The sequence below is a fragment of the Pongo pygmaeus genome, chromosome 9, assembly GCF_028885625.2.
Source record: "Pongo pygmaeus isolate AG05252 chromosome 9, NHGRI_mPonPyg2-v2.0_pri, whole genome shotgun sequence".
In the NCBI taxonomy this organism is placed as follows: domain Eukaryota; kingdom Metazoa; phylum Chordata; class Mammalia; order Primates; family Hominidae; genus Pongo; species Pongo pygmaeus.
The window spans coordinates 16,741,681-16,747,431 of NC_072382.2; positions in this window are offsets into that span (position 1 = coordinate 16,741,681).

Genomic DNA, 5,751 nt, shown 5'->3' on the forward strand with positions numbered 1-5,751 from the left:
CAGATCACTTTGCATCCTCCTTTATTCATTCATGGATTCCTTCCCAGCCATCCGTGGAGAGATATGTAGGGTGTGAAATGGGACTCCTACATGAAGGGCCAATATTTAGCCAGTAACCTCAGGAAGGTCATTTGCAGCCACTGCTAGTTCTGATTGGCTGGGCCTGCAACTTGCAGAGTGGTAAATATTTTGACTATTGCCCTTGACTGTTTGCCAGAATAATTGTCTGCATTTGTATCCCCTATGGTGCTCAATTAGAATGCACACAGCCCAAGAGAGTGAGGCAGGGTAGGAGGTGGTCTGAGCGTGGAAATACAGGCAAGAGACACAGGGTCAGGGCCATCTCTGCTCCAATCTGTCTTTGTGTGACCTTGTGCACATCACTTCTTTTCTCTGGGAATCAGCTTCTCCATGGGCAAAAGTATATATGGCCTGGCACTATTATATTTTTGTAAAAGAAAGCAGTATGTGCCTATGTGCCTGGGTCCATGCGTGCACACATAGAAACATGTCTGGAAGGTGACACACCCACCTATTCACAGTGGTTATCTCTGGGAAGCACAACTGGATGAAGAAGATCTTTTCTACCTTATATAACCTCTTCACACTTTTAATTTTCCATAACAAGCATGTGTTGTAATTTTTTTAAGTTAACAGCTAAAAAGTCCTGTTTGTTCCTGTTTTACAGGAAGACACACTTCTTTTCTGAGGTCACATGAGGCCTTGGCATCTGACTCTGAAGGCTGTCTTGCCGGCATGGTCCTTACGCTGCCTCTGAACAATTGGGGGATGTGAGTACTGGGCACCAAATGATGCCTCCTAATCTCCCAGCTCAGCAAATGCTGCCCAGGGCTGGAAACAAAACATCCTCAGAGAGTTTTCCTTGCCCCTCTCCTGTTGGTATCTTGTCCTTGTCAGCAAATGATTCACCACCATTCAGCCAAAGCATGATTATTTTCACTTGTATCTACAGCTATGAAATGCCCACAGACTGGTGCCAGGTTCTGGGAAAGAGCTATAACCAAACATGCTGAATTCCCAGACTCCTTTGAATTTATAATGCCATGAAGTGCTGTTCCCAGGTCAGGAGGCTAGGGGACTGAGCAGCATGATTACTTATCCCTGTCCTGGGAGGAAACAAGAGGGAAAAAAGATTTGTTTCCCAGAAGACAGCCATCTCTCCAGCAAATAATCCAGTCCCAGGTTCCCTTATGATAAATCAATCACATTTTTTAATAAAAGAATGTAAACATAGAGATTGGAAAGAAGGATTGCATTGAAAGAGCACTAGGCTTTGGTTTAGACAAACCTGGATGCAAACCCATACCTTGAACAAGCCATTTAACCCACTTCCCTGAAAGGACACCTTATTTTGTGCCAGGCACTCTGCTGGGCATTTTATATCCAACAGCTCAAGCTTGAAGAGATTATTATTGTTCTCATTCTGTAACAGATGAAGGAAGTGGGACTCAGGGAAGAAAGCCGTGAGAGTGGGAGGGCTCAGTTGATGAAATGACAAAGCCCAGATTTCAATTCAGGTCTTGAGAAGCACCCATTCCTCTGGCCAGTGCTGCCTTTCCCCATACAGGGTGGAGAGAAAAGACTTCTGCTCCAAGCACACTGTTAGAAACAGCTGGAACCAGGAGCAATCCCATACTCCTTTCCGTGAGCCTTCTTTAATTGCAAATGCCCTAGGAGAGATAAAAAATCAAGACCCTGATACTGAATAGAAAGGAGAAACACCAATCATAGATCAGTGAATGGAAATTGTGCTTTGGCATCAAAGGAACCTGGATTCAGATGCTAGCTCTGTTGTGTACTGTGACCTTAGGCATTTCACCTGACTTCTGTGGGTCTTAGTTTGCAAATGTGCAAAAGTAGAATGGTGAGAGGGTAAATGAGATTATAAAGCACCTATCTCAGAGTCTCATTTAGAGCAGTAGCTAGTCTCAGAAAAAGGAGGAGCCCCTAGAGGGTTCCAATGATGAGGCATGCGAGGATGCTGGGGTCTCAAGGCTGCAAGCAGGCACTGAACATGTCGGTGCAGGGGGAACTGCTGGATAGCGGCTGGGAAAACCTAAGTAATGCAGAGCTTGGGCTGGCATTGCAGCAAGTAACCACCTCTTTCCAGACCACGTGCACATGGTGCCAGGAGGGAGAGGGTCATAGAAACCCAGGCAGAGCTCATTGACCACTGGCTCAACTACACTGACGCCTGGGCAGCTCCATCAATGCTAAGCTCCGCTTCCTCCCCAGCCTTAATGGTAAGTTCTCAGCCAAGTGCCAGACGTCAAGGTGTACAACCCGGGGTACCATCAGGTTGTAGGTCACAGCCAGAGTGCAGGTCCACCACAGCATCTACTCTCTGAAGGTCCCGGAGACCTCTGACATTCAGCCCTGCTTCTCGCAGCATGTGCGGACCCTCAGCAACCACCTGGAGAACCACCCAGACACAGGAGGCCAAGTACCTGGCAGAGATGCTTGTGCTCAGGTATGGCAAGCATGTCCTCACCCAAGTGGAGGCAAATACTCGTCGCTGGCAAGTTTTTTGTGCCTCAGCTTGGTCCTGTTTAAAACAGAGTTAGTGTGTGAAATTCCTAGGTTACTTGAGAGAATTAAATGAGCTAATGGAAGCAAAGCACTTTGGAACACTCTCTGGCCTTTCTAAATGTGAAAGTTCATGTCTATGAGATTTGCTGCTGCTTTAGGATTGGGATCCCAGAGTCAGATCACACAGACTGAGGCTCAAGTCCCAGCACAGCTGCTTACTGTCTCAGTGACCCTGAGCAAATTGTCCCACCACTCTGGGAATTAATCTCTTCTTTAAAGTTGGGATAATATTAAAATTGATGTCATAAAACTACTGTGATTATTAAATGAGATACTGAAAGGAAATCCCTCCCCATAGTACCTGGCCTGTCACCTTGAGCTGTCATGATGTGGAATTGACCATGATGATCATTCCGATGGTGGTGTGAGGAGGTGAGTGACAGAGTTCTATGTACCATGAAGAACACAAAGATGTCCAACCAGGGCTAATGGTTGAGTGGGGCAGATACACCTAATATATAAATTACTCATTGTGAAATGTGATACAGCTTCAAACATTTTCTATGGGAAAACGAAGGAGGGATACAAATTCTGGGAGATGTCTGATAAGGCTTCTGGAAGAGGATGGAATTTCCACTGCATCTTGAAGATTAGATGTGAGAAAGAAAAGAAGGACTTCCCAGAAAGAAAAAGAGTTTTATCCAGGGCTGGGAGCAGGAGCACCAGACTCCTTCTGGCCTCAGCCAGACACACATAGATTTGTTCAATTCTGCTGGCCTGGGAGAATCCTTTCAACAGCAACTGGAAGCTCCATTCTGGTGGCCTCGGTTCATTCCTTTGAAAATGCCCCCAGGCTCCAGAAACTGAGCTCCCTGACTGAGAAAGGGGAGATGGGGGCCAAGGCAGAATAGAAGGTTTTGGCCTGAGATTTAAAAAAAAAGGTGGGAGAGAAGAGAGAATGGATTATCTTATAAGTAGAGTAGTCATATAATTTATCATCCAAATCTGAACTCCGGTTCAGACCAAAAAAAAAAAAAGTGTTTTAATTATATGGGACAATGGTCATAAACCGGAATGTATGCCAGTCCACCTTGATATCACTGTTTGTCATTGGGCCCTGACCTCCCTTGTCATCCTGATCTCTAGCTAGCCCTCGGGTTCCCCCTCCCATGACACACTCCCAATATGTCTCACGCACTGATCCCCTGATGTGTCATGGTGATTCCTGGCTGTGCCTTTGCCTGATGAAGTCTAACTCATTAATCAAGACTGGGTTCAGTTGTCAGCTCCCTTGAGAATATGTCTTTACCTGCCCCTCTCCCTCACACACACATACTCCTTCAATCTCCCAGGAAGAAAGCATCTCTTACTCCTCTTGATGACCACCCAACATTAGCAGTATGTTTATATGAGCATGTCACTTGGCATGAGTTCTTTTCCCAATTTGACTAAGAGTTCTTTTAGTGTGGGGAGGGTTGGTGTTGTGCTTATTGTAGTTACTGCCAGGGCTCAGCCTCAGACCATCAGACAGTACTCTGAGATAGGTGCTGTAAAGTTTAGAGGTACGTGCTCTAAAAGTTAGCTGAATGAATGAGAGAAAACCAGAAAGAGGTCTTGCGAAGCCTCAGGTGATAGGAACCAGCTATTGGATTCTTTTAAATGACCCGCCCCTCTTGGATTCTTAAGTGTATTATTATTTCATTCATAATCCAGTTTTGAGCCCCATTTTTGTCCATTCTAAGTGCTATCATAAATACAAAGATGAATAAAACTTAGTTTTCACTGCCTCAAAATATTCTAGGCAAGTTGACCAAAAAATAGTAAACAACAGAGAAGGCAAAGGGGGAGGTGATAGCATGTGTAACCATATGGTCTCCAAGTTCCTTTTAGAACCTTGGGTAACCGGGTGGAGGGGCTGCAGTAATTCCACGCCAGCTGATGATAGCATGGAGACTGCTGGGCTACTGGCCCGGAGTTGTTCCTTGCACGTTACACATTGTCTTCTCTGGAACAAGCTCCTCTTGGACAATTGGGTTGTTGCCCTCTATTGGATACTGTAAGTTATGTAAAATGAAGAGGTCTTCTGCCTTATTTTGACTTCTAGAAAGCTTAGAACCAAATTCTGATCATTTCCACGACATTTCTATTGCTAGACTCAATCTTAGTTCCAACTTTTCTTTTTTGTCCTTATATTCCCTCTTGAATAACTCATTTTTCAAATTTGTATATGATATGTACTTACATAAAACACTACATATTCTTTTTTAAAAATAAAGAGAAATGAGTACAGAGCTGAGTAGCTGTGGAGGGAGACCCAGTAAACCTCTGAAACCTACCTCCTCAGCCCACTCCTTATTTCAGCCCCAGTCTCACTCCTTTAGCCTTGCTCTTGGTCCAAATTCCATCCTGCCTGGTGATAGTTCTCGTTACCTCATAGAGATGGGCTGTCATAAACCAGATATTCTTCAGTTCCTAAAAAATTTGACAATGAAAAATAAATTTAAACTCAATTTCAGAACTATGTTGAGACTAATTTTTTTAAAGCAAGTGTGTGTGTGTGGAGGTGTGCAAGTAAAAGTGGGGTGTGTATGTTGTAAAAAGAATATGTTGCAGCATTGAAAGGCTGGGAATCACTAAGTTATAGGTAAACAGATCGGCAAGGTTAGGAGCTCAAAAAATCCCATGGAGTTCAAGGAATATCTGCTGAGCTTCATGGTTTGGGAGTCTGGGGTTGGGAAAGTATGAAGTAGGGAAGAAAGAAAGATCTTCTTTCCTTTCATTTAAATTATTTATTCATTCGTTCATTCTTAAGAAGGATTGTGCTGAGGATAAAATGCACTGAAAGAGAAAATATAGGGGAAAAAAGTCTTTGTGACCTTGGGTTAAGCAAAGATTTTTAAACATGACATCAAACGCACAATCTGTAAAAGAACAAATTAATAAATTGGACATCATCCACATTTTAAAAATCAGACTAAGAGGAGGAGAACACAAAGGCTCTGAGGCACAATATTCATCTAAAACTGAGGTCAGCAAACAACACCCACAGGACAGGCACCTGTTTTTGTAAATAAAGTTTGTTTTGGAATACAGCCACACTCATTTGTTTATGTATTATCTATTGCCTATTAATAGCTGTGACAGAGACCTTATACCTCACAAGACTAAAACATTTACTTTCTAGCCCTTTAAGAAATAGCT